We start from the raw sequence: 10879 nt of genomic DNA, 5'->3' as shown, positions 1-10879 counted from the left end.
CGGCCCGCCAGCATGCGCAATCGTAATTTTATCGAAATTGATGGAGACATAAATAATCACTGATTCGTATTTCTTTTTTTTTTTGTCGCGCCGTTTGAATTATCGAAAATATCGCAAGACAGATCGTTCGATACAACGTGTACACGCGCAACGTTTCGATGAATTTAAACGAACGCGGCGTTTCGTCGCCAAATTAAATTGTTTATTTACCCGAAGAAGCAAATTCGTGTTTGCCGTGGCCAATTTCGGAAGCCGTAACAACTTATTTATTTGCAAAAAGTACGGTGCACGGACGTTCTTTCTTTTTTTTTTTCTTTTTTTAATTTCCTTTCACCGTTGCGTTAAATTGTCGGGCGCTCACCTGTTCGCGAGAAATTGCTCGTTGAAAGTCAATCACGGTGAAAAATTAATTTTCGTGTCTCGAACGAATCTTCATCGACAAAATATCCCGGGAGAAATTTCTTTTGGTCAATTTACCGCTTGTCAATATATCGTAAATAACGATCGTTCTGCAAGAAAATACACGCATGGGGATTACCCCGATGCACGTGCACGGCCAAGATTAAATTAAGCCACGCTTAGCTTTTCCTAAGCTTGGTCTTCCAGGAAATCCTTCGAGACATTACGCCTGGACAACAAATAGAAAGGGAAGGGGTTCCTGGAACAAGAAAATTAACGCAATTGTATTTTACGTAATACGTGTTATATTGTTCTTTAACCGATCGAATTAATTCGAATTTAATTATTGCGATTGTTCACTGTATTTGGTATTAGATGAATCTCGTATAGAAACTGTGAATTGTTTTACAAGAAATACACGAAACGATACGAGTACAATGCGAAATCGTCGATAGCCTAGTGAGTAACGTGCTTGACTGTCAACTCTGAATAACTGGGATCGAATCCTGATGAGGATGAGAAATAATTTCATTCGATGAATTTGAATTGTCATAAGTGAGACAAAAGTATCAGTAATCTCTAGAACACATATGAACGTGAAAAATGTAATGTTTGGAAACTTGAGTAAAATAAGTAACGATGTACTGAAAAAAACATGGAAAAACGTTTATCTTGAAGCGCCCTTTCATTTCGAATATACATTAAAAAAAGTCTTTGGGTGAAAATGTCCCAAACGTGTGTGAAACTCGTATTTCGAACTTTATAATACGATACAGGAGTGTCGTCCAGTAGCATCTATTGTGATAGATGTAATTGTAGAAAAATAATATATTACGAGGACGCAATGGGTCGAAAAAGTTTAAGAAGAATACAAGTTTAAGAAGAGAATACGAGGAAAAGGGAATTGATTTAATATTAAGGGAAAAACGTGTTCGACGGAGTTTATTCGGTGCAGAGAGAGGTGAAAATTGTGGGAAAGGCAAGAAAATAAAATAAAAGTCGAAGGAAAAGTAGAGAAGTGTTTCAAAACTGGGTTGTTCGGCGCGAAGTGGGAACTCGGGAGGAAAATCTGGATAGTAGATAAATCGAGACAAAAGGGCGGGCAAATTTAGTAGAATCCCCTTATACCTTCGAGTTCGGCTATTCCTTTTCTTTTTCAAAATTTTTGTCCCCAGCTGTCGCATTTTTTTTCCCCTACTCCCGCGTTCTCGAGTTTACTTTCCGTTATTTCCGTTTTCGAATTCACCGCTCGTCAAAGTCGTTCCCAATGGAAAATACGGTTCCGTGAGAGGCGTTTCCACGTTCCGTGGTGCCCTCGACGTCCCTACAGACGTTCTCAAGTTGACGCGAACTGTTTTACATTTTTACGCTTCGTGATTCGTAATGCGTACGTAATAATTTTACTCAGGCCCGCGCTTTGATGTCGCGTCGCACACATCCGTGAGCGCGTTACGAATATGTGTCACGAGCTCGCTGCCGTCATTGAAAAATTCTTCGGGCGCAAAGCGAGACACACGTGCTCGAAGAGCTACATTTTTCGAGGGAGGCGATCGTTTTCCCGTCACTTCGCGGTCCACGCACAAAACTTTCTGTACACCGGTTCGCTACCGGTTCACGTTACGTAGATAAGTGGCGTTTTCGAGCTACAACACTCGACCGAAAGTTTTCGGCTAATCGAATTTCAACAAACGAGAGCTCGGGTGTCGAAAGTTCGATTAGCTTCTGTCTCGTTGGAGTTACAACGCACGCGTCACGTTACGATGGCGTCATTGTTTGAAAATTTGGTAACAAACGTTCGTAATTTCCCCTATGGTTCATCCATGTGTGTATACCCGGTGTCCAGAACCGGAACGCCCAATTACCTCCTTTAGTTTCCACCGGATTTAAGAGAATAAAATATATGTACTTTCGCGCGTGATAATCCGTCCCAGTGGACATTCTCTTACGAAACAAGTAACGTGTATACATACCGGAACGTTTTATTCGAAATTTTATTTCACACAGAACGTTTACAAGATCGCGTTTAATAGATTTGCGTTGTAATTATTTTATCGTTGAAAGAAGAATCTACGGTTCGATGAATAATACGTGTACAACTTTGTCGCGAGGTTCCATTGAAAAAGAAGAAATATAAGTATAAATATAATATTTGGAGAAGGGCGAGAAGAAATACTGGTTTCGTGTCGCTTTCATTCATATCAGATGTCTTCCGTTATCGTGTCGCAAACCTGCCTCGTTAAATTTATTATCTCGCAACATCACTCGCAAATATTTCCTAATTTTCCGGAGAAGATAGGAGCCGGCCGGGATTGCGGGATCTCATTACGCCGGGAATTTATAAAATCCTGTATCGGACATAATGAGAGGACGTGTTTGCGCTTCGAGGGAACGTGCTCTAATTACGTAAATAGCGATACATGTATCACACTTTTGAAAAAGCATCGCAAGTACGATGTTCGGGAAATACATTATTTAATTTATATCCGCCTTTTCATCGCAACAAATTGGTTCCCGGGAACTCTCTGATCCTCCAAGTTCAACGTATGCGCATGCGCGGCGTAGCGGATGTGTCAGCACTCGCATTTATCCCAATTAATTTTCGAACGGAACCACGTCGTTGTTATTCTTTTCTTTTTTTTTCCAAGCGGTGTTCAACGATCCATTTTCGAAGATGTAAGTTAAAAGTTAACGGTCCCGAGAAATTGGTTCCAATTGTTGCAACAAAGGATGTAAAAAGGTTACGGTTAGTAAAGTTGTAACGAGGTTATGTTTGCAATTAAACTTCCACCGATGCGCGTTACTAAATTACCGGAAACATTGTAGCCTCGTCTGCGGCAAGATTAAATTTTCACTTATTCAACTTTGAACAAGTTTCGGTAAACGAAACCGCAATTCTATTTCCGGTCTTGTCTGACTCGGTGAAAGTTAAATTTCAATTTCTCAGAGAGTGTAACTTCTGTATCGCTCGCTATTCCTTCGGGTACACTGTACAGAACGGAATGTTCTTCATTGAACGTTCATTTGCAAATATCTCTTAAAACGCACGCTCCTCGATATTCGTCTATGGATATTTTTACAATTGGAACTACGAGAAGGGTCGATTTTCATAAAAAATCCATACAATCACGATAAAGAGAAGATAGAAGGTCGTTTAACTTCGAGTTCGGGTTTTAATAACAACATTTCGAGGTTAGGTTTCAAGAACAATATTTCGAGGTTAGATTTTGATAACAGTGATTCGAGGTCTCTTAATAACAACAGTTTGAGGTTAGATTTCGTTAACAGTGTTTTCGAAGTTTCGATAAAGAGAAGATAGACGGCCGTTTAACTTCGAGTTCGGGTTTTAATAACAACGTTTCGAGGTTAGGTTTCAAGAACAATATTTCGAGGTTAGATTTTGATAACAGTGATTCGAGGTTAGGTCTTAACAACAACAGTTTGAGGTTAGATTTCGTTAACGGTGTTTTCGAAGTTTCGATAAAGGTAAAAGAAAGAATAGAAATTTTTCCGCGTCTGTTTTTTTTCCTTCCCCTGTCGACCATGTAAAGAGACACGACGCACGCGAATTTCGCGACTCGTCGCTGCGAGAAAAAGTAACAATTAATATCAGTTTCGTGAAACGCGACGGGGACAGAGTCCATTTGACTCGTCTGTTCGTGAAAGTTCGGGTCCCGTGAATTCATCTCGGGTGCCGTATTAGATAGCTCCAATATACGCGTGTCTGCAAATAATTGGCAACGGCGTCGAACGATTGGTTGACTTTACTACGATGGGTGAATGCTATTGGAATACAGGCTCTCGTAGCCCGAGGCTGTACACCGACGGCTCGCCACGAACTTCACAATTTCTCTCCTGTCCAACGACGTGACTCACCGGAGGGACTTTGATTTCCCGTCAAACTTCGAGTCTTCGTGAACGTCGGGACCTGTTCCTTCGCTCGAACAATTTAACCCTTTGGGGACATAATATTTTCAAAGCACCCCGTCCCGATCGATGGGACCCTTAAACCCTTAAATTCCGTTGCAACGGAACTGTTAGTATCGGGTGATCGCGAACGCACTCCCTCCGGGGAAAAGACACCTTAACTCCCGGAAAACGTGGAAACAGTTGGGAAAATTACGCGAACGCGGGACACATCGGGCCGGACTCTCCGTTAAGTTGCTTATTTTTCTAGAAATTTCGCGACGTGGTTGGAATCTCCGAGCATTCAACGAGAGCTAACTGGACCATTCGACGAAACGGATTAGCTGTCCCGAACACTTGGTCTCCTGCCACTTATCGGAAACGTTAAATACACGAAACCTGACTTTCGATCGTGGTAATTATACATCGTTCTATATATATTCGATATTCTGAATCCCGAGTGTCTGGTTCCTCGTTTCTCGAGACGAAGTTCCGAAAATAGAATGTTTTCTTATCTGTCGTCGAAACGCGGATTTGGAGGTTAGGTTCCTAGACACCGTAGTTACGCGATAACTTTGTTACAACTTTGTCCACATTCTTTTAATACGCGCGATAAAAATGTTCCAGTATTGATGAAGTAAGACTCCCAAGCTCCGAGTAACTAACATTTACGATACAATTAGGTATGGACCAACCCTCGTTGAAAACGACTCGGTCGGTAAGTTCACGTCACGTGGTTGACTCCTTCGGCCTGTATACGGTTCCCGCGGATGTGCGAGCAATAAAATCAACGCTATTTGTTCGGCGTGCGCGTTTTACGAGCGAAAGGTCCGCATTCAGCGGCGTTGGCGGCGAAGTGGTACGTACAAAAGGAAGCAGGAAAGCCGTGAACCGACAAGTGGCGTCCACTAAAGTGGACCGCGTGAAAGGCGCCTTATTGTCGCGCTCGGTCCTTTGGCTGCGCACTCTTCAACCGGAGCTTCCTATCGCGATCGACTCTGCCTGATAAAGTCGAGCTTTCAGGAAAGGGATGCCCCGACAACCACGGAAAAAACCGTCCCGTCCGGGTATCCCTCGTGCTCGGACCTTTCAATCGACGTCTATTTTTGGGACCTGGACCGACAAAGGGTGATTGAAACATATCGCTCGGATCGAGAAGAATCCGGGATGCTTTCTTCTGGTAGAGTGAGTTCTTCGGCGAGGAGAAAGTTCGTAGGAAGCATCGGTTTCAAGAGAAATAAGCTGAACGTACAGAGTTTCTTGTTTTTCACAAATAGCTTGCACATCTTTGTTACTTTTAACCATTTCACTGTGGCGATCCTCTTTGCTGGAACGAACAAAGAACAGTGACTCTAGTCGCTCATCGTAGCAAAAGGGTTAAGGTACTAAGAGAATAATCTTTCAAGGTGATTTAGGGGTTGTCGATATATTTCTCAATGAAATTATTTTCTCAAGAATTTCCCTAATGAAAACTTACGTTTCTAAGGTTCTTCTATTATTTCCATCAACAATACGATCTTTGTATGACCTCAGTAGGAAGGTTTAGAGTCGATAGCAGAAGAAAAAGTGACACACTTGTCACGAATTGTTAATGCGTTGTTTCGTGCTGGGTTGTCGATACTTTCCTGTTTTCAAGTGACAATTTTTACAACGTATTCCAGCAACGAAACAATCCTCTTCGTTCTTTATGCTTATTGGTCTCAGTTCGAGGCAAAGTTTGCTACCTGTTGCGAAACCCAAACCCTTAGGTTGGTCCACGCGTAGCTGTAAACGTTGTCTGCGACCACTTCAGCTAAATTGCTTTACGACCCAGATGTTCACAGAATGTCACCAACTTTCGGGAATTTTTACGAACAATGGCGATACTTTGTCATTTCGATGGCCATGTACGGTTCTTTGTCTCGCTGGGAAAAATTCCGCCAGATCATCCCGACGTGCCCTCGCAATGTTGTCTTTTCGATGGCGCTTCGAGCACCTTTATTCCGCGAAAATGGTTGGAAATTGTAATCAACCGAATTGTAAGTTTAAATATGAAAATTGCAACTTTGCTTCAATAAACTTTCTCATGAGACATTCTCACGCACCGATCCTCGGTCTTGTAGCATTTCGAAAACAGTACAATTTCGCGCAATAAATAATCAGTTTCTATTTCATTTCAAAGAATTTCACCTGTGTTTATTTACGCCCGAGAGAATTTAAACTCTTGAAGCATTACATTTGAAAAAAGATCCACTCGAGAATTACGTTCGAAGAAGGATTTATTCGAAAGTTTTACTCGAAGAAAGATCCACTTACAAATAATATCGAAAGAAAGATCCATTTACAAATAATAATGAAAGAAAGATCCACTTACAAATAATAATGAAAGAAAGATCCACTTACAAATAACATTCGAAAAAAGATCTCCTTACAAATACAATTCGAAGTAAGATCCACATAAACATAACATTCGATGAAATATTCACTTCCGAGCCTTCGAGACGGATATATTTTTACACAACAGCTATGTGCAAGTCGTTTCGACGTGTATCTGAAAATTTTGCAATTGGTTACGTAATAACCGTGGAGAAATCGTACAACCGTGAATCCAACAGTTCAATGATTAGAATCAGGTCATTTTGAGGAGAACCACTTATCGGGAAGGGTGCATCAGCTGATTATTCCAGGTGGCATTGATCAAGTATGCAGATTTACGCATCAATGGCATTTGAACGGTTCGACTAAAGCGCAGGTGTATCAACCAGGTTGAGGTTCAGCGAACCCATTGTCATTAGAGTAACCTCTGCAAGGTGCAACGTTGCTCTTAAGTGCCGAAGGATCTACAATCACAGCGGAACTGGACTCTGGGGAAATTAAGGGTCATACCCCGATTGAATTGTTTATTAAACCTCTGAAGCAAAAGTGGCCCAAGGGTAAATATTCTTGTAAATGCTAGAGTCTGGAGTTAAAGGTTCTTTATATTTGTCTTCGATGATTCGAATGCGATGAGAGGATTAGTTATTTCGAGTTAGACTCCTTGATAGTGGTGGATGCTAGGAAATAGATAGTGTCCATTAGCTACAGAAAGGTAAACGAGTGTTTACATACCTAATCTAGTTTACAGTCTACCAGTTTCCTTGCTCCTGGCTGTCGATCTTCTTCACTATTTTTGGCCAATAGCGACAAGCTGCGCGATGGTAGGGGACCTATCAATCACGAGGGAATGTGCTTACCTAAAAATAGTAACCTATTGCCAAGAATACGAGAACATTGGATAAAATATGGATTATTATAATTACCGAAGTCTTCAGTTTTACAAGTAACTTAATTTTGAAGTGTTATTTAACTATTCATACGAAAATTGTAGCAAAAGCTATATTTGTTACAATGTCCCCATTTTCAACGTATTTGTGTCTTTTATCGACCACCTTCCGTCCCTATTATCATTATTTTTTTGTTTTATTTGCTTGTATGTGCTTTTTTTTGTTTAATTTATATATGATACGTTAATATATATTTTTAAGTACAATTTATTAGTTTCAAAGCATACCTTATTAATATATCTGCCTACTCTTGCATCAATGAAAACGTCTGTATTTACATATAGGTATTATAAATACAGCCCTTATTGCTGAAAATATTGCATAAAATAATAAACACTATACCATTAATCGTAATTGTGAAACGAATTAACTATGATCATTATTTGGTAAAGGTGATATTTATCCTAGTAGACTATAAATTAGAGTCGAGATATATAGTAAACACTCGTTTACCTTCTATACTTCGTGATCTTTGATCAATGAGGTTATAGGCGAAAGTCTCGGTATTCATAGGCACTACACACGAAGTTTATGCTCACTTAATGGACTCTAGAAGGAATCCATCACTCATTATAGAAAATGACATAGCTGTAACATATATTCATACTTTATGTAACTAAATTACCTCCCCGTTTACTGTTTGTTTCTCTGTCTTAATGTCAGTGGATCACGATTCCATTTCTAGAGGATCGTATTCGTACACTCAAAGTCAAACGCAATTCGTTTAGATCTGTATTACAAAGTTTTACATATTTTCTGGATTCTCATAAATCGAGCAATCGTCTCGTTGAATTGTAATTCCTACTAAATGAGACAGAACCTGAGCACGCTAGCTTTGTGGAAACTTAATCTAATTTAGACGTAGCAAATAGTAATGGGGAATATCTGAAAGAACGAAATGGAGACCAGGGAATCGTATGTGTAATAGAATGTGTACAGTTGCTCGTAAAAGTATTCAAAAGTTTCCATCTCAAATTATTAACAAATGAAATTCGCATGGATTTATATTTACAAAAAAAAAAAAATACTATAATATACAGAAGATACAAGTCTTGAGAATGTATAGATAAAATTAGAAGAAAATCCGATAATGTATGCAGAATCGATAAAACATTAAGTGTGAACATATGGAGCTCTTAATAGTATTATTTCTGTTTTAGTTAATGGTAGTAATTCGTGGGATCATCTTTTGGAAGTAATAATTTTTGGACAAGTTCAATTTATTTGTATGTTCCTTTAGATTTGTTTTTTAAATATTTAGATATTCCTATTTGTTTAAAATTCTGCCCATGAAAATGAGATTTCTGGTTAAATTCGTCGATATACACTGAATCATCTTCGTGTTTTACTAAATTATTTCATAAATTCTTCAATAAAATAACACAAAAACTGGTATAACTGACTTTGTCCGCTTATTATTTATTATTTTGTAAAAAAATAATATTCTACTGCCAATTTGGAAAATATAGGTGCAGACAGGTATCCAAACACCACTTTGCAATATTGAGATTAAAATATCTTTTAAACTGATGAGTTTTTAATCTAAAGGGGTTAATACACTTTTGTAAGAGATAGTAAGCTGCATCCATTAGTGCATTAAAAATTATACGATTCCATTTAAGCAAACATATGTCATCTTCGTATGATCCCTACATGTCCATCAATAGAAAAACTAATTTCAACATATTATATCTCCCTCGAAACTCTTTGATTCCTGTCTAAACCATTTTTCATACAGGTAATTTACAAGTAATTCGTATTTATGGATTAAAATTGGACACAGTGAACAATGTTGTTCATCCGAGCCAAAAACATTGAGTTTTTATTCATTTACTCTCATTCGAGAAGACAACTTTATCTCACAATGTATTATCTATGTCGGTATAGTTTTCTTGCAAAGGATAATTTGTTTTATGTTTGTTAGACGTTGTATGGCCTTTTACGCGATACTTTTCCATGTTAATCGTTATTTCGTAAAATTCATTTATTAATAATTTAGAACTGATCGAATTCTTCCGCGAGTAACTGTATATTGGGTTCACGATTCGATACAAAATGGTGAACAAGCAACCAGCTCGACCGAAGCTAGCAATAATTGCAATCGTGATATCCCGAGAAGCAATTCAAATGCAGGAACACGAAGCACAGAGACTATCAAGAACGACGTTAGTTTTACGAAATTTTGTTTGCTATAGATTGAGTGTCATGCATGAAAATCAGCGCTCGAACGTTTGCAAAAGATTGACGTGGTTGCGAGCGTGACTTTTCATCGAATTTCTCGAAAACTCAGCAACGAATTATGCGCATACTTGGCAACTGTTACAACAGTCCTGCGGTAATTGTTTCCAACCATGTCGGTGCATTATTACAATTGTCCACAATCGTATCACGAACGTGAGCGATTCGTGACGCATGTCAAATGGCATTATCGAGCTCTGAAAACTTTTCGTCAATCGTGCACAGATATCTTGTTAATTCATTTGTGTTTCGGTCGACTGAATAATGAAATCGGTTTATAATGGAAAAGACACACGCGAGATAACGCATTCTCCAGTTTGTAAATGTTTCTGAACTTTTTACACAATAGGTGTCACGATTTGGAACACTTGGACCATTGATTAATGGGAAGTAATATATTTCTTATCTTAGAAACGAATCTAAATTTTTTACGCGATAGATGTCACGATATGAAACCGTTTGCATAACGTATACCGAGTTGAGGATACTTTAAAGTTGAGAAATTCGCATTCGAATAACGTTTCGAGGTTTTCAATGATCATCGTTGCGCCAACATACCGAGCGTACACTATGCGGAACTCCGAAAGTTGCAACGTATGTTACATAAGTTTACACGAGTTGGTACAAACATCGGCATCGGAACTCAATAAAATTGTAAAAGTTGCAAAGTTGCGAATGAAAAATGATGTTTCATTTGTTCGCGTAAAGGATATTTCATTTCTGAGTATAACTCAACTGTATGGAGAGTATGCGAAAGAAGCACACGTTCGTTAACACTTACGCAAGTTGATTTAACATTAAAGTTATGTGGGTAGATACGCGACGAAAGATGGAAAATATTATCACCGAAAAACGAATAAAAAATTGAACGTTTCGTCACATTTGTTAAAGCTTCAAGAGTCAAAATGGTTGCAGAATTATTAAAATAAGACACGAATAGACAAATGAGCAAATAAACGATTTAGAGGATTTTTAAGAGAGTTGATTCTATAGCTGTTCAGAGAAACAAAATTATGTTGTCGAAAAAAAATTAAATT

The sequence above is a fragment of the Ptiloglossa arizonensis genome, chromosome 1, assembly GCF_051014685.1.
Source record: "Ptiloglossa arizonensis isolate GNS036 chromosome 1, iyPtiAriz1_principal, whole genome shotgun sequence".
Lineage (NCBI taxonomy): Eukaryota > Metazoa > Arthropoda > Insecta > Hymenoptera > Colletidae > Ptiloglossa > Ptiloglossa arizonensis.
This window is presented reverse-complemented; position numbering follows the sequence as displayed.